Raw genomic sequence first — 20,290 nt, 5'->3', positions numbered from 1 at the left:
TGAACTAGGGTTGAGCCGATCTTGAGATTTCAGGATCGTTTTTAAAATGTGATTTCCGATCATTTTCCATCTGAACCCAATTCCGATCCTAATGCAAGTCAATGGGATTTTTTAATGATCGAAAATTGGATTTTAAAAACGATTCTGTTCACTACACAGCGTGGAGTCCAAAAATTGAAGGCTTCACGCTGTGTATTGATTAAAAATTTCCCCGGCTACTTAGTCCCTCCCACTTACCTGCAAAGAATCGCTGCCGCTCCCCGTTGTTCTTGGTCCTCTCTCATTCACAGGCCTTCAGAGCCCCTTGAGAGACGTGAGTTTATCACTCACGTCTCCCCTCCCAGTACCCGCCCACACTCTCCTAAGCCACAAGCCCCGCCTTCTCCCAGCATCTGTAACACTAGCCTGGGAGGCAGGGGCGCGCACGGCGTTCTGCAGGCCTGTGAATGAGAGAGGACCGGACCGAGAACAACGGGGAGCGGCAGCGCATCTGTGCAGATAAGTTGAGCAATCGGGATCAGAATTCCGTTCCCGATCTTTTTTTAGGTGGGATTGGAACCTTGTCATGATCATGAAATTTACCCGATCTTTTCTGATCCCGATCACTCAACCCCAATGTGAACATATCATAGACGTTAATAAGAGAATAGTAAAAGTACTATAAACTACAAAAGCAATGTACATGGAAATATCATCTATACATATAACAGTACATTGGAAATAGTGTACACTATAATAATAGTATACAAGAAATGACCACATATAATAATGTTGAAAATACCAAATATAATAAAAACGGTATATGTGAATATTGTGAATATATTATATATAGTATATTATATAGAATAATAACAATATATGCGAATATATTATATACACTAATAACAGTATATGAGAAATAATAGAAAAATCTGTTAATACAAAATTTGTAAAATTGCAATATCCTCTTAATCCACTTTCTGGGCTGAATAAACATTTCCCACTGCAACAGTTTATTTTCTTCAAGACATTTCATTTTCCTGTGTTTATTCTACAACAATACTCAATATATCATTGCTATGTCTGTGCTTATTTTTCATCCTGTCCCATTGCCCAGGATTATTTTTTTTATGAGTTTGTGAATTGTGTGTTCTCTCCGCCATCTGCTCCTTTTTGACTCAAAATATAAAATTATTTGCATGTTAATTATAATTCCCTTCACAGGAATCAATAGCTGCCGCGGATATTTCTTAGTCAGTCCCTCAGCAGACCTCAAACTTCTCTACTTTTCTATTCCATAATCAGTTCAAATTATAGAAAAAAAATGTGTTCTATGGAATGGAAAACAGGAACATTTATAAGCGAAAGTAATTAAAATTTAGTATTTGGGTCTAAAACTAAGAGGCATAGAAGACGGATCCCAAATGTAAAATAAGCCTCCCATACAATGCCCCGTCAAGGACAAAGGGTCTTGTTTTTGATCATCCTTATTACTAGAGATGAGTGCGTAATACTCGATCGAGTAGGTATTCGATCAAATACTATGGTATTCGAAATACTTGTACTCGATCGAGTACCACTCGTTATTCGAATGTAAAAGTTCAATGCAGAACCAGCATTGATTGACCGAATGCTATACAGTCGGCCAATCAACGCTGGTTCTTCTCCTACCTTTAGAAGTCTTCTCCGTGCAGCTTTCCGGCGGCGTCTTCCGGCTCTGAATTCACTCTGCCAGGCATCGGGCATGGGCAGAGCCGACTGCGCATGTCCGCTTGTAGTGCGGGCATGCGCAGTCGGCTCTGCCCGGGCCCGATGCCTGGCAGAATGAATTCAGAGCCGGAAGATGCCGCGGGGACGCTGCAAGGAGAAGACTTCTCGGAGGATCCAGCCCGACCCTCACTCGTGGACTTGGTAAGTATAATTTGATCGAATGTTGCCTACCCCTGAAACGAGCATTTTCCCCCCATAGACTATAATAGGATTCGATATTCGATTCGAGTAGTCAAATATTGAGGGGCTACTCGAAACGAATCTCGAACCTCGAACATTTTACTGTTCGCTCATCTCTACTTATTACCCCTTGACCCATACCCACTGGAGAGGAGAGGTCTGCACAGGTTCTTACCACCAAAATAAATTTTGTATTATATTTTATTCACAAATTTTGGCTCCTTTCTGTGAAACCCTGAATTTTTTCACTCTTTCCCTTACTTCTCTATTGAGAGTTGTCCCTGCTTCTCATTGTGTATGGTGTATGGGCTGTGCGAAGAGGTGGGGGAGGATTGCTTCAAATGGGTATATCTTGGACATAATACAAGGTTTTCACAGAAAGGAACCAAAATGTGTTAATAAAGTAAATTACAAAATTTATTAATGACACCAATACTGCCAGAAAATCAAAAGTTGTCCCAAAATTTTGTTTAATAGCTCAAATGGTTCAGGTGCACAAAGGCCCATAGGAAGTATCACCGAAATATTAAGATCTCAGCAAGGAAGAAGATAAAATCAGCAGAGAGACAGAAGTAGATTCTTCCATAGGGAGAACCCAAATAGATGCTTTAATGTAATAGCCTCAGCAGGTAACGGGGCCTATTTACTTACCGATCCTCGCTCCCGCCTTACGCCCACCTGCGCTTTCCCTTCTGCAGGTGCAGCTGTGAGCAGGAGCAGGGATCGGTAAGTGAGGCCATGGGCCTGTGAACCCCAACACACCAAGCTATCATTATACTCTGGGGTCTTGTCAAATGTTTGCCTTGCGGCCCCGCTATTCCTAATTGCGCCACTGCCCGAAGCATATTACCTGCTGAGTTTCCAAAGAAAGGCATCTAGTTTGGTTCATCCTATGCAAGAATCCACTTCTGTCTCCCGATATATATTCACAATGGGGTGTTTCTTGGGGATCTCTGTGGTGTTCCTTTGCTCAGATTACTGTTACACTTCCAGCACCTGCCTGCAACTATCTTCACTATATGCCTACATGAAAGTCACTAGGGGGCTCCTGTTTGGCCTCATTCGCAATTGCTTTGGTATTCCGTTCGGGGGAGTCCGCATGAGGACCCCCTGAGGGGAATACCTAACACAACTGCAAGCGGTGTGCCAGTGAAAGCACACGGACCTCATAGACTATAATTGCTACCAGATCTCCGCAGGGATCATGTGGACAGGAAAGTAGTTCGCAATCTACTTTCCTGTCCACATGATTCGTGCGGGTAGCGCGTGGCCAGCACTTGGACCCTATTATAGTCTATGGGGTACGTGTGCTTTTGCTGCACAGCGCTTGCAGTTGCTGTTCAGGGGGGGTCCCATGCAGACTCCCCCGGACAAAAAACCAACGCAGGTGTGAACAAAGCATTTTTTTAAATCTGCTGTCCACTAATGGTTACTAAGTAAGATATGTCCTTAGCAGCAGAGGGTACGGAGACGGGAATGCAAGAAGTTGATAGGAGGATCCAGCAGCTCCTTCATATGCATTATCTCTGCAAAGTCACTTATACCCCGTTGACTCCATGCATACTGGCTGGGCAAAAGACAAACAAATTAGTTAACCCTTGTGACTCAGCGCGGGAATGAGAGCGGAGACATGCTTAAGGGAGCCTTCACACGGAGTTTTCGTAAACTTGTTCAGAGTGAGCGGCGTAAAAAACAGATCTCATTGACTTGTATGGGAGTTGGAATGCGTGCGCTCCCCATTGAAATCAATGGTAGGCTTTTTTTTACCTCTTGCTTTCAATGTGTAGCATGCGTAAACTGGCACCCATTGAAGTCAATGGGATCTATTTTGAAATGCCTCGCTCTGACACGTGTTTACTAGAGATGAGCGAACAGTGTTCTATCGAACTCATGTTCGATCGGATATTAGGCTGTTCGGCATGTTCGAATCGAATCGAACACTGCGTGGTAAAGTGCGCCATTACTCGATTCCCGATGTCGGTGGGACAGGAACTACGACACCGGTGACGTTGAAAAAAGTAGGAAAAACCCATTGGCTGCCGAAAACATGTGACCTCTGATTTAAAAGAACAGCGCCGCCCAGGTTCGCGTCATTCTGAGCTTGCAATTCACCGAGAACGGAGGCTTCAGTCCACTTAGCTAGGGCTTAGATTCTGGGTAGGCAGGGACAGGCTAGATAGGAAGGAGAAGACAACCACAACAGCTCTTGTAAGAGCTAAATTCCAGGGAGAAGCTTGTCAGTGTAACGTGGCACTGACGGGCTCAATCGCCGCAACCCAGCTTTCCCCGGATCCTGAATGGAATACACTGACAGTGTATTCCCGTATACCCTATATATACACCCCCGATCCCCGTTCCAACGGTGTGCCCCCCCACCTTCACCCCAGAAATACCCTGCAAGTCCCCTAGCAATAGAATTGGGGCTATATACACCCACTGTTTTTCCTACTGCCATATAGTGCCATTGTCTGACTGGGAATTCAAAGAATATATTGGGGTTACAAATACCCTCATTTCTTGCTACTGCCATATAGTGCCAGTTTCTGACTGGGAATTCAAAGAATATATTGGGGTTACAAATACCCTCATTTCTTGCTACTGCCATATAGTGCCAGTTTCTGACTGGGAATTCAAAGAATATATTGGGGCTACAAATACCTTCAAGTCCTGCTACTGCCATATAGTGCCAGTTTCTGACTGGGAATTCAAAGAATATATTGGGGTTACAAATACCCTCATTTCTTGCTACTGCCATATAGTGCCAGTTTCTGACTGGGAATTCAAAGAATATATTGGGGTTACAAATACCCTCATTTCTTGCTACTGCCATATAGTGCCAGTTTCTGACTGGGAATTCAAAGAATATATTGAGGTTACAAATACCCTCAAGTCTTGCTACTGCCATATAGTGTTATTTTCTGCCTGGGAATTCAAAATGCGCAAAGCTCCCGGAAAGAGACGTGGACGAGGCCGTGGGCGAGGTCGGGGGAATGGTTCTGGGGAGCAAGGTAGTGGTGAAGCCACAGGGCATCCCGTGCCTACTTCTGTGGGGCATCAAGCATTGCGCCACTCCACAGTGCCAGGGTTGCTTGCCACATTAACTAAACTGCAGGGTACAAACCTTAGTAGGCCCGAGAACCAGGAACAGGTCTTGCAATGGCTGTCAGAGAACGCTTACAGCACATTGTCCAGCAGCCAGTCAGGCTTTGCCTCCTCTCCTCCTATTACCCAACAGTCTTGTCCTCCTTCCTCCCAAAATTCCCAAGCTTCACAGAACAATAACCCCAACTGTCCCTGCTCCCCAGAGCTGTTCTCCGCTCCTTTCAGTGTCCCTCAACCTGCCCCTCCATTTCGCGATTCCACGGACCTAACAGAGGAGTATCTGTGTCCAGATGCTCAAACACTAGAGTCTCCTCCATCTCCGTTCGATTTGGTGGTGGATGACCAGCAACCCACCCTCATCGACGACGATGTGACGCAGTTGCCGTCAGGGCATCCAGTTGACCTGCGCATTGTGCGGGAGGAGGAGATGAGACAGGAGTTGGAAGAGGAAGTGGTGGATGATGAGGACACTGACCCGACCTGGACAGGGGGGATGTCAAGCGGGGAAAGTAGTGTGGATGTTGAGGCAGGTGCAGCACCAAAAAGGGTAGCTAGAGGCAGAGGTCAGCAGCTTAGGCGAAGCCAGGCCACACCCGGAATCTCCCAATATGTTCCAGTTCGTACCCAGCCCCGAAAAACTCCCACCTCGAGGGCACGTTTCTCGAAGGTGTGGAGTTTTTTCAAGGAATGCGCCGAGGACAGATATAGTGTTGTCTGCACAATTTGCCTCTCGAAATTGATTAGGGGCTCTGAGAAGAGCAACCTGTCCACCACTTCAATGCGCCGTCATTTGGAATCCAAGCACTGGAATCAGTGGCAGGCAGCAACGGCAGGACAAAGGCCGCCTGCCGTTCACGCCACTGCCTCTGCCTCTGCCACTGCCACTGCTGACTGTGCTGGCGATGCACTCCAGAGGACGAGCCAGGACACCACTTCATCTGCCTCCGCCACTTTGTTGACTTCTTCCTCATCCTCCCCTGTTCCTGTCTTATCTTCTTCTCCTGCACCATCAAAGGCACCATCAGGCGCTTCTTTACAACAACCCACCATCTCTCAGACATTGGAGCAGCGGCAGAAATACACCGCTAACCACCCACACGCGCAAGCCTTGAACGCCAACATCGCTAAACTACTGGCCCAGGAGATGTTGGCGTTCCGGCTTGTTGAAACTCCCGCCTTCCTGGACCTGATGGCAACTGCGGCACCTCGCTATGCCGTCCCTAGCCGTCACTACTTCTCCCGGTGTGCCGTCCCCGCCTTGCACCAGCACGTGTCACTCAACATCAGGCGGGCCCTTAGTTCCGCGCTTTGCACAAAGGTCCACTTGACCACCGACGCGTGGACAAGTGCATGCGGACAGGGACGCTACATTTTACTGACGGCACACTGGGTGAATGTAGTTGAGGCTGGGACTGCTTCCCAAACTGGCCCGGTGTACCTCGTCTCCCCGCCTAACATTCCTGGCAGGGACACGAGAAGAACACCCCCCTCCTCCTCCACCGCCTTCTCCTCCGCCACCGCCTCCTCCTCCGCCGCTGTTAGATTGACCCCAGCTACGAGTTGGAAACGTTGCAGCACTGGCGTTGGTAGACGTCAGCAGGCCGTGCTGAAGCTGATCAGCTTGGGGGACAGACAGCACACTGCCTCCGAGGTGAGGGATGCCCTCCTCGATGAGACGGCAATATGGTTTGAGTCGCTGCACCTGGGCCCAGGCATGGTCGTTTGTGATAACGGCCGGAACCTGGTAGCAGCTCTGGAGCTTGCCGGACTCCAACATGTTCCATGCCTGGCTCACGTCTTCAACCTAGTGGTGCAACGTTTCCTAAAGAGCTACCCCAATGTTCCAGAGCTACTGGTGAAAGTGCGGCGCATGTGCGCCCACTTTCGCAAGTCGACAGTAGCCGCTGCTAGCTTAAAATCTCTCCAGCAACGCCTGCATGTGCCACAACACCGGCTTTTGTGCGACGTCCCCACACGCTGGAACTCAACGTTTCAGATGTTGAATAGAGTGGTTGAGCAGCAGAGACCTTTGATGGAATACCAGCTACAAAACCCTAGGGTGCCACAAAGTCAGCTGCCTCAGTTTCTCATCCATGAGTGGCCATGGATGAGAGACCTTTGTGACATCCTACGGGTGTTTGAGGAGTCCACAAGGAGGGTGAGCTCTGAGGATGCGATGGTGAGCCTTACAATCCCGCTCTTGTGTGTTCTGAGAGAATCCCTGATTGACATCAGGGATAACTCAGATCACACAGAGGAGTCAGGGATAGCATCCGATCCGTCACAGCTGGAGAGTAGGTCCACACATCTGTCCGCTTCATCGCGTTTAATGGAGGAGGAGGAGGAGGAGGAAGAGAGTTGTCCGATGATGTGATGGTGATACAGGAGGCTTCCGGGCAACTTCGAATCGTCCCATTGTTGCAGCGCGGATGGGTAGACATGGACGATGAGGAGGAAATGGAGATTGAACTTTCCGGTGGGGCCAGAGGAGTCATGCCAACTAACACTGTGGCAGACATGGCTGAGTTCATGTTGGGGTGCTTTACAACCGACAAGCGTATTGTCAAAATCATGGAGGACAACCAGTACTGGATCTTTGCTATCCTTGACCCCCGGTATAAAAACAACATCTCCTCTTTTATTCCGGTAGAGGGGAGGGCCAATCGCATCAATGCTTGCCACAAGCAATTGGTGCAGAATATGATGGAGATGTTTCCAGCATGTGACGTTGGCGGCAGGGAGGGCAGTTCCTCCAGTAGGCGACCGAGTTCTCACCGGTCCACACAAACAAGGGGCACACTGTCTAAGGTCTGGGACACCTTGATGGCACCCCCTCGCCAAAGTGCCGCCACGGAGGGTCCTAGTGTCACCAGGCGTGAGAAGTATAGGCGCATGTTGTGGGAATACCTTTCCGACCACAGCCCTGTCCTTTCCGATCCCTCTGCGCCCTACACGTATTGGGTGTCGAAGTTGTACCTGTGGCTTGAACTTGCCCTATATGCCTTGGAGGTGCTGTCCTGTCCTGCCGCCAGCGTCCTATCTGAGAGGGTGTTCAGTGCAGCCGGTGGCATCATCACTGACAAGCGCACCTGTCTGTCAGCTGAGAGTGCCGACCGGCTCACTTTGATAAAAATGAACCACCACTGGATAGAGCCTTCATTTTCGTGCCCACCTGTGTAAAGCACCCCAACATGAAACTCCATGTCTGTGCTCAACCTCTCCAATTCCTCCGCATCCTCATACTCATCCACCATAAGCGTTGCACAATTCTGCTAATACTAGGCTCCCTCCACCCTGATTTCCCCCAACTCTGCTGGTTAGAGGCTCCCTCCACCCTGATTTCCCCCAACTCTGCTGGTTAGAGGCTCCCTCCACCCTGATTTCCCCCAACTCTGCTGGTTAGAGGCTCCCTCCACCCTGATTTCCCCCAACTCTGCTGGTTAGAGGCTCCCTCCACCCTGATTTCCCACAACTCTGCTGGTTAGAGGCTCCCTCCACCCTGATTTCCCCCAACTCTGCTGGTTAGAGGCTCCCTCCACCCTGATTTCCCCCAACTCTGCTGGTTAGAGGCTCCCTCCACCCTGATTTCCCACAACTCTGCTGGTTAGAGGCTCCCTCCACCCTGATTTCCCACAACTCTGCTGGTTAGAGGCTCCCTCCACCCTGATTTCCCACAACTCTGCTGGTTAGAGGCTCCCTCCACCCTGATTTCCCACAACTCTGCTGGTTAGAGGCTCCTTCCACCATGAATTTCCCACAACTGTGCTAGTTAGAGGCTCCCTCCACCATGAATTGGTCCAAACTGGGGTTTTTAGAGGCTCCCTCCACCATGAATTGGTCCAAACTGGGGTTTTTAGAGGCTCCCTCCACCATGAATTTGTCCAAACTGGGGTTTTTAGAGGCTCCCTCCACCATGAATTTGGCCAAACTGGGGTTTTTAGAGGCTCCCTCCACCATGAATTTCCCAAAACTTGGCTGTTTAGAGGCTCCCTCCACCATGAATTGGTCCAAACTGGGCTGGTTAGAGGCTCCCTCCACCATGAATTGGTCCAAACTGGGCTGGTTAGAGGCTCCCTCCACCATGAATTTGGCCAAACTGGGGTCTTTAGAGGCTCCCTCCACCATGAATTGGTCCAAACTGGGGTTTTTAGAGGCTCCCTCCACCATGAATTTCCCAAAATTTGGCTGTTTAGAGGCTCCCTCCACCATGAATTGGTCCAAACTGGGCTGGTTAGAGGCTCCCTCCACCATGAATTTGCCCAAATTGGGGTTTTTAGAGGCTCCCTCCACCATGAATTTCCCAAAACTTGGCTTTTTAGAGGCTCCCTCCACCATGAATTTGTTATGTCAGTCCAGGTAGCTGCAACGGGGCTAAGGGATAGCAGTAGGGAATCTCTGGAAGAAAATACTCCGAAAACAGGATGTCTACCACCGGAGCAAAAAAAAGGTGTGGTACCTGTGGCATTGGAATCATGGTTGTTTAGGGAAAATTCTGCCAGGGGGAGAAAGGCAGCCCAATTATTCTGGTTCTCTCGAACAAAACACCTCAAAAACTGTTCCACATCCTGATTCTTCCTCTCTGTTTGTCCGTTAGACTCTGGGTGAAACCCGGAGGAAAACGACAGTGTAACTCCCAACCTGCTGCAAAAAGCCCGCCAGAATTTAGCCACAAATTGCGGTCCCCTGTCCGAAACGATCTGCTCAGGAAGACCGTGCAACCTTACAATTTCTTTAATAAACGCCTCTGATAGTGTCTTGGCACATGGCAGCCTGGAAAACGGGATCAAATGGCACATTTTCGTGAAGCGGTCAACGACTACCCAAATGACTGTGAAACCCTTAGACACCGGAAGGCCCGTGATCAAATCCATAGACAGATGAGTCCAAGGTGCCTTAGGAGGTTCCAATGGATGTAGAAGACCGTGGGGACGGGTATGCGACGCCTTGGCTCTTGCACAGACCGAACAATTTTGAACAAACTGCAAGACCTCCTTACTCCACCCTGGCCACCAAAAATTCCTAGACACCAATCTCATGGTCTCTGAAACCCCCGGGTGACCAGCAAGAACCGACTCGTGACACTCCCTCAGGAGACTTTGTCGGAGAGTAGTTGGGACAAAAAGCTTGTTTCTAGGTATCTTGGAAGGTGCAGCATGTTGCGCTTCGATCAAGGCCTTCTCCAATTTCGCGCCCAATACTGCTACCACCACTCCATCCCCAAGAATAGTGGCAGGCGCCTCTCGTTCCTCCTCAGTCGACATATACCGGGATAAAGCATCAGCCTTAACATTCTTTGAACCCGGCACATAAGTCACGTTAAAATGGAACCGCTCAAAAAATAGAGCCCATCTGGCCTGCCGTGCATTTAATCTCTTCGCCGACCCAAGATAAATCAAATTCTTGTGGTCAGTAAATACCTGGACTGGCCTTCTGGCCCCCTCCAGGAAATGACGCCAATGTTCGAACGCTAGTTTTATTGCTAGTAGTTCCCTATCTCCGATGTCATAATTCTGTTCAGAGGCAGAGAATTTCTTAGAAAAGAAGGCACAGGGATGCGTACCCTCCTCGAACTCCTGAGAAAGTACTGCTCCCACCCCCACCGAGGAGGCATCCACCTCCACTCGGAAGGCCAACCTCTCATCCGGCTGTCTCAAAATGGGAGCGGACGAGAATCGCTTCTTCAGTTCTTCAAACGCAGCTAGCGCCTCTGGCGACCACTTAGCACAGTCAGCCCCCTTCTTAGTCAAGTCCGAGATAGGTTTCACAACCTCAGAAAATCCCTTGATAAACTGGCGATAATAGTTGGAGAACCCCAAGAACCGTTGGACCGCCTTTAGGTTCTCGGGTCGCGGCCACTCCAAGACTGCCCTGACCTTCTCAGGGTCCGTCTCGAACCCCTTGTCCGATAGGATATAGCCAAGGAAACATAATTTATTGACTGCGAACACACATTTCTCCAGCTTAGCACTTAATTGGTTAACCCTCAGGAGATCTAAAACCTCTCTCACTCTCTCCCAATGAGTCTCCAAATCCGGGGTGTAAATGAGTATATCGTCCAGATATACCACAACCCCCCTCCCTATGACGGCACTTAGTACATCATTAATAAAATTCTGAAAAAACGCAGGCGCATTGGTTAGACCGAAAGGCATCACAAGATTCTCAAAGTGTCCTAGGGGTGTGTTAAACGCTGTTTTCCACTCATCCCCCTTCTTGATTCTCAGCAAGTTATACGCCCCACGTAAATCTATTTTACTAAACCAGCGGGCTCCCGTAATCTGGCTGAATAGATCCGAGATCAACGGAATGGGATAGGGATTCCGCACCGTGATTTTGTTAATCTCCCTAAAATCCAAACAAGGGCGCAACCCTCCATCTTTCTTCTTTACAAAGAAAAACCCCACTGCTACTGGGGACTTAGATGGGCGAATATGCCCCACCTCTAGACTCCCCTCAATATACTCTTTGAGCGCCTCCCTCTCCGGAATAGTGAGATTGTACAACCTTGTCTTGGGTAACACTGCATCAGGTATAAATTTAATCGAGCAATCATAGGTGCGATGTGGTGGTAATGTCTTGGCTGCCCTTTCCTCAAAGACCTCCCTGAACTCACATATTTCTTGAGGCAAATTGTCTATAGACAAAGACATAACGGATATGGGCAGACATCGACCATTACACCCCTGCCCCCAAGAAACTACTGACTCGGTCTCCCAGTTGATAATAGGGTTATGCTGCTTCAGCCAGGGCCACCCCAAAACTACTTGTGCTGGTAACTTAGACAACAAGAACAAGTCAATCTCTTCCCTGTGGCCACCCACAATAAACTCCAAACCCTCCACCTGTTTGGAGATGACAGCTTGCTGTAGAGGGGTCTTATCAATAGCCCACACCGATATCTGAGACTCCAAGACCAAAGGACTCACCCTTAATTGCTCACAAAACTCTGAGTCAATAAGGTTAGAGAATAGAGAGATACCGAGCACACTTATAGTGTAGATGGTCTATTATAAATATATAGATGAATTATCTGGTGTTTATGAAAAGAACTCAGGACCTGGTGGCCTCTCACCTGATCGGGTTGTGACTCCGTTTTCAGCAATATTAGGCTTCGTCAGAGTGAGAGTGGCAGCACGTCTCTATAACACTGGTCAAAAACCAGGAGGATGCATCAATGGAAGAACAAAAGGACGGCGCTCTCAGGTCCAAAGGAATTTATTCAAAAAGAAGATTGCACAACGCAAAAACAGTTGCCGCGTTTCGGGTCGGAACCCTTTATCAAGTGCGTAACTAGTTAAAAACAATAAATATAGTATATGTATAAAAAACATGAATATACAAAGACATAATTTAAAAAACAGATTAGCTTGTCAAAGAAAAAAACAACAGACCACGACGTTATTAGGCAAGAAAATCATTTACCTATAAACCCAGAACATATAAACAAATCCAAGGTATATTATATGAATTCTGAATTAAGCTCAGGTGATGTATTACACATCATTAGTCATAGACAAACTATTATATATTGATCATATTATTCATACTCGAGATAACTATAGATCCTTAACATCCCATATGTTCAGTGACTATTATTATATTTCATTAGAACAAGATTCCAGCAATAATATTGTCTTACCTTCACTAATCGAGCTTCACTCAAGCTAGGAAGAAATAAACTCTATCCGGAGCGCCTCGGCCTATTTAACCGTACCGCTCCATGTGCCACTTCCGGAGGAAAAAGATGCGGTCCAAGCTGGAACGCATGCTCATTAGCTAGATGTTACGAGCCTTTGTGCAAATTTTTTCGGCGGAATATTCTATCACCACAAGAGCACGGGCACTCCGCCCGCACCAGAGAAACCAACAGTACGGGCTAAGAAAAAACGGTGGTACGACCTATCAAGAGTCGTATAGCTAAGTATGCAAGGGCCTATATAATTGGTTGAAATGCATGTTTTAAACTATTTAAATTATTCAATTTATTTTTCATTTTTAATTTATATAATAGTCAGATAGAAATTTAATGTACCAATATCGAGTATATCATGAACATGGTGGGCTATATTTATATATATATATTTTTAGGAATGTAATCATATAGATTTTTATGTTTTCTAATTAGAATCATTTTCTAAACTTTTATGTTACGTCCTAGGCAAATATCATCACTATGAATTCTTTTAGATGACTCGTATAGCAGATTGTCCTTTTACGCATGCGCAGAAGTTCATGCGTTCCAGGTTGAACCGCATGACTTCCTTTTATTTTATTTTTTATTCACATTTGCATACTTAGCTATACGACTCTTGATAGGTCGTACCACCGTTTTTTCTTAGCCCGTACTGTTGGTTTCTCTGGTGCGGGCGGAGTGCCCGTGCTCTTGTGGTGATAGAATATTCCGCTGAAAAAATTTGCACAAAGGCTCGTAACATCTAGCTAATGAGCATGCGTTCCAGCTTGGACCGCATCTTTTTCCTCCAGAAGTGGCACATGGAGCGGTACAGTTAAATAGGCCGAGGCGCTCCGGATAGAGTTTATTTCTTCCTAGCTTGAGTGAAGCTCGATTAGTGAAGGTAAGACAATATTATTGCTGGAATCTTGTTCTAATGAAATATAATAATAGTCACTGAACATATGGGATGTTAAGGATCTATAGTAGAGATGAGCGAACAGTGTTCTATCGAACTCATGTTCGATCGGATATTAGGCTGTTCGGCATGTTCGAATCGAATCGAACACCGCGTGGTAAAGTGCGCCATTACTCGATTCCCCTCCCACCTTCCCTGGCGCCTTTTTTGCTCCAATAACAGCGCAGGGTAGGTGGGACAGGAACTACGACACCGGTGACGTTGAAAAAAGTAGGCAAAACCCATTGGCTGCCGAAAACATGTGACCTCTAATTTAAAAGAACAGCGCCGCCCAGCTTCGCGTCATTCTGAGCTTGCAATTCACCGAGGACGGAGGTTTCCGTCCAGCTAGCTAGGGCTTAGATTCTGGGTAGGCAGGGACAGGCTAGGATAGGAAGGAGAAGACAACCAACAGCTCTTGTAAGAGCTAAATTCCAGGGAGAAGCTTGTCAGTGTAACGTGGCACTGACGGGCTCAATCGCCGCAACCCAGCTTTCCCAGGATCCTGAATGGAATACACTGTCAGTGTATTCCCGTATACCCGATATATACCCCGATACCCGTTCCAACGGTGTGCCCCCCCACCTTCACCCCAGAAATACCCTGCAAGTCCCCTAGCAATAGAATTGGGGCTATATACACCCACAATTTTTACTACTGGTATACAGTGCCATTGTCTGACTGGGAATTCAAAGAATATATTGGGAATACAAATACCCTCATTTCTTGCTACTGCCATATAGTGCCAGTTTCTGACTGGTAATTCAAAGAATATATTGGGGTTACGTGCACCCACAATTTTTACTACTGGTATACAGTGCCATTGTCTGACTGGGAATTCAAAGAGTATATTGGGAATACAAATACCCTCATTTCTTGCTACTGCCATATAGTGCCAGTTTCTGACTGGGAATTCAAAGAATATATTGGGGTTACGTGCACCCACAATTTTTACTACTGGTATACAGTGCCATTGTCTGACTGGGAATTCAAAGAATATATTGGGGTTATAAATACCCTCATTTCTTGCTACTGCCATATAGTGCCAGTTTCTGACTGGTAATTCAAAGAATATATTGGGGTTACGTGCACCCACAATTTTTACTACTGGTATACAGTGCCATTGTCTGACTGGGAATTCAAAGAATATATTGGGAATACAAATACCCTCATTTCTTGCTACTGCCATATAGTGCCAGTTTCTGACTGGGAATTCAAAGAATATATTGGGGTTACGTGCACCCACAATTTTTACTACTGGTATACAGTGCCATTGTCTGACTGGGAATTCAAAGAATATATTGGGGTTATAAATACCCTCATTTCTTGCTACTGCCATATAGTGCCAGTTTCTGACTGGTAATTCAAAGAATATATTGGGGTTACGTGCACCCACAATTTTTACTACTGGTATACAGTGCCATTGTCTGACTGGGAATTCAAAGAGTATATTGGGAATACAAATACCCTCATTTCTTGCTACTGCCATATAGTGCCAGTTTCTGACTGGGAATTCAAAGAATATATTGGGGTTACGTGCACCCACAATTTTTACTACTGGTATACAGTGCCATTGTCTGACTGGGAATTCAAAGAATATATTGGGGTTATAAATACCCTCATTTCTTGCTACTGCCATATAGTGCCAGTTTCTGACTGGTAATTCAAAGAATATATTGGGGTTACGTGCACCCACAATTTTTACTACTGGTATACAGTGCCATTGTCTGACTGGGAATTCAAAGAGTATATTGGGAATACAAATACCCTCATTTCTTGCTACTGCCATATAGTGCCAGTTTCTGACTGGTAATTCAAAGAATATATTGGGGTTACGTGCACCCACAATTTTTACTACTGGTATACAGTGCCATTGTCTGACTGGGAATTCAAAGAATATATTGGGGTTATAAATACCCTCATTTCTTGCTACTGCCATATAGTGCCAGTTTCTGACTGGTAATTCAAAGAATATATTGGGGTTACGTGCACCCACAATTTTTACTACTGGTATACAGTGCCATTGTCTGACTGGGAATTCAAAGAGTATATTGGGAATACAAATACCCTCATTTCTTGCTACTGCCATATAGTGCCAGTGTCTGACTGGGAATTCAAAGAATATATTGGGGTTACGTGCACCCACAATTTTTACTACTGGTATACAGTGCCATTGTCTGACTGGGAATTCAAAGAATATATTGGGGTTATAAATACCCTCATTTCTTGCTACTGCCATATAGTGCCAGTTTCTGACTGGTAATTCAAAGAATATATTGGGGTTACGTGCACCCACAATTTTTACTACTGGTATACAGTGCCATTGTCTGACTGGGAATTCAAAGAGTATATTGGGAATACAAATACCCTCATTTCTTGCTACTGCCATATAGTGCCAGTTTCTGACTGGGAATTCAAAGAATATATTGGGGTTACGTGCACCCACAATTTTTACTACTGGTATACAGTGCCATTGTCTGACTGGGAATTCAAAGAATATATTGGGGTTATAAATACCTTCATTTCTTGCTACTGCCATATAGTGCCAGTTTCTGACTGGGAATTCAAAGAATATATTGGGGTTACGTGCACCCACAATTTTTACTACTGGTATACAGTGCCATTGTCTGACTGGGAATTCAAAGAATATATTGGGGTTATAAATACCCTCATTTCTTGCTACTGCCATATAGTGCCAGTTTCTGACTGGTAATTCAAAGAATATATTGGGGTTACGTGCACCCACAATTTTTACTACTGGTATACAGTGCCATTGTCTGACTGGGAATTCAAAGAGTATATTGGGAATACAAATACCCTCATTTCTTGCTACTGCCATATAGTGCCAGTTTCTGACTGGGAATTCAAAGAATATATTGGGGTTACGTGCACCCACAATTTTTACTACTGGTATACAGTGCCATTGTCTGACTGGGAATTCAAAGAATATATTGGGGTTATAAATACCCTCATTTCTTGCTACTGCCATATAGTGCCAGTTTCTGACTGGTAATTCAAAGAATATATTGGGGTTACGTGCACCCACAATTTTTACTACTGGTATACAGTGCCATTGTCTGACTGGGAATTCAAAGAGTATATTGGGAATACAAATACCCTCATTTCTTGCTACTGCCATATAGTGCCAGTTTCTGACTGGGAATTCAAAGAATATATTGGGGTTACGTGCACCCACAATTTTTACTACTGGTATACAGTGCCATTGTCTGACTGGGAATTCAAAGAATATATTGGGGTTATAAATACCCTCATTTCTTGCTACTGCCATATAGTGCCAGTTTCTGACTGGTAATTCAAAGAATATATTGGGGTTACGTGCACCCACAATTTTTACTACTGGTATACAGTGCCATTGTCTGACTGGGAATTCAAAGAGTATATTGGGAATACAAATACCCTCATTTCTTGCTACTGCCATATAGTGCCAGTTTCTGACTGGTAATTCAAAGAATATATTGGGGTTACGTGCACCCACAATTTTTACTACTGGTATACAGTGCCATTGTCTGACTGGGAATTCAAAGAATATATTGGGGTTATAAATACCCTCATTTCTTGCTACTGCCATATAGTGCCAGTTTCTGACTGGTAATTCAAAGAATATATTGGGGTTACGTGCACCCACAATTTTTACTACTGGTATACAGTGCCATTGTCTGACTGGGAATTCAAAGAGTATATTGGGAATACAAATACCCTCATTTCTTGCTACTGCCATATAGTGCCATGTCTGACTGGGAATTCAAAGAATATATTGGGGTTACGTGCACCCACAATTTTTACTACTGGTATACAGTGCCATTGTCTGACTGGGAATTCAAAGAATATATTGGGGTTATAAATACCCTCATTTCTTGCTACTGCCATATAGTGCCAGTTTCTGACTGGTAATTCAAAGAATATATTGGGGTTACGTGCACCCACAATTTTTACTACTGGTATACAGTGCCATTGTCTGACTGGGAATTCAAAGAGTATATTGGGAATACAAAATACCCTCATTTCTTGCTACTGCCATATAGTGCCAGTTTCTGACTGGGAATTCAAAGAATATATTGGGGTTACGTGCACCCACAATTTTTACTACTGGTATACAGTGCCATTGTCTGACTGGGAATTCAAAGAATATATTGGGGTTATAAATACCCTCATTTCTTGCTACTGCCATATAGTGCCAGTTTCTGACTGGGAATTCAAAGAATATATTGGGGTTACGTGCACCCACAATTTTTACTACTGGTATACAGTGCCATTGTCTGACTGGGAATTCAAAGAATATATTGGGGTTATAAATACCCTCATTTCTTGCTACTGCCATATAGTGCCAGTTTCTGACTGGTAATTCAAAGAATATATTGGGGTTACGTGCACCCACAATTTTTACTACTGGTATACAGTGCCATTGTCTGACTGGGAATTCAAAGAGTATATTGGGAATACAAATACCCTCATTTCTTGCTACTGCCATATAGTGCCAGTTTCTGACTGGGAATTCAAAGAATATATTGGGGTTACGTGCACCCACAATTTTTACTACTGGTATACAGTGCCATTGTCTGACTGGGAATTCAAAGAATATATTGGGGTTATAAATACCCTCATTTCTTGCTACTGCCATATAGTGCCAGTTTCTGACTGGTAATTCAAAGAATATATTGGGGTTACGTGCACCCACAATTTTTACTACTGGTATACAGTGCCATTGTCTGACTGGGAATTCAAAGAGTATATTGGGAATACAAATACCCTCATTTCTTGCTACTGCCATATAGTGCCAGTTTCTGACTGGTAATTCAAAGAATATATTGGGGTTACGTGCACCCACAATTTTTACTACTGGTATACAGTGCCATTGTCTGACTGGGAATTCAAAGAATATATTGGGGTTATAAATACCCTCATTTCTTGCTACTGCCATATAGTGCCAGTTTCTGACTGGTAATTCAAAGAATATATTGGGGTTACGTGCACCCACAATTTTTACTACTGGTATACAGTGCCATTGTCTGACTGGGAATTCAAAGAGTATATTGGGAATACAAATACCCTCATTTCTTGCTACTGCCATATAGTGCCAGTGTCTGACTGGGAATTCAAAGAATATATTGGGGTTACGTGCACCCACAATTTTTACTACTGGTATACAGTGCCATTGTCTGACTGGGAATTCAAAGAGTATATTGGGAATACAAATACCCTCATTTCTTGCTACTGCCATATAGTGCCAGTGTCTGACTGGGAATTCAAAGAATATATTGGGGTTACGTGCACCCACAATTTTTACTACTGGTATACAGTGCCAATTTCTAACTAGGAATTCAAAATGCGCAAGGCTCCCGGAAAGGGACGTGGACGAGGCCGTGGGCGAGGTCGGGGGAATGGTTCTGGGGAGCAAGGTAGCAGTGAAGCCACAGGGCGTCCCGTGCCTACTCCTGTGGGGCAGCAAGCATTGCGCCACTCCACAGTGCCAGGGTTGCTTGCCACATTAACTAAACTGCAGGGTACAAACCTTAGTAGGCCCGAGAACCAGGAACAGGTCTTGCAATGGCTGTCAGAGAACGCTTACAGCACATTGTCCAGCAGCCAGTCAGACTCTGCCTCCTCTCCTCCTATTACCCAACAGTCTTGTCTTCCTTCCTCCCAAAATTCCGAAGCTTTACAGAACAATAACCCAAACTGTCCCTGCTCCCCAGAGCTGTTCTCCGCTCCTTTCATTGTCCCTCAACCTGCCTCTCCACGTCACGATTCCACGAACCTAACAGAGGAGCATCTGTGTCCAGATGCTCAAACACTAGAGTCTCCTCCATCTCCGTTCGATTTGGTGGTGGATGACCAGCAACCCACCCTCATCGACGATGATGTGACGCAGTTGCCGTCAGGGCATCCAGTTGACTGGCGCATTGTGCGGGAGGAGGAGATGAGACAGGAGTTGGAAGAGGAAGTGGTGGATGATGAGGACACTGACCCGACCTGGACAGGGGGGATGTCAAGCGGGGAAAGTAGTGTGGATGTTGAGGCAGGTGCAGCACCAAAAAGGGTAGCTAGAGGCAGAGGCAGAGGTCAGCAGCTTAGGCGAAGCCAGGCCACACCCGGAATCTCCCAAGATGTTCCAGTTCGTACCCAGCCCCGAAAAACTCCCACCTCGAGGGCACGTTTCTCGAAGGTGTGGAGTTTTTTCAAGGAATGCGCCGAGGACAGATATAGTGTTGTCTGCACAATTTGCCTCTCGAAATTGATTAGGGGCTCTGAGAAGAGCAACCTGTCCACCACTTCAATGCGCCGTCATTTGGAATCCAAGCACTGGAATCAGTGGCAGGCAGCAACGGCAGGACAAAGGCCGCCTGCCGTTCACGCCACTGCCACTGCCTCTGCCTCTGCCTCTGCCACTGCCACTGCTGACTGTGCTGGCGATGCACTCCAGAGGACGAGCCAGGACACCACTTCATCTGCCTCCGCCACTTTGTTGACTTCTACCTCATCCTCCCCTGGTCCTGTCTTATCTCCTTCTCCTGCACCATCAAAGGCACCATCAGGCGTTTCTTTACAACAACCCACCATCTCTCAGACATTGGAGCGGCGGCAGAAATACACTGCTAACCACCCACACG

This window comes from Leptodactylus fuscus, chromosome 3, assembly GCF_031893055.1.
Source record: "Leptodactylus fuscus isolate aLepFus1 chromosome 3, aLepFus1.hap2, whole genome shotgun sequence".
Lineage (NCBI taxonomy): Eukaryota > Metazoa > Chordata > Amphibia > Anura > Leptodactylidae > Leptodactylus > Leptodactylus fuscus.
This window is presented reverse-complemented; position numbering follows the sequence as displayed.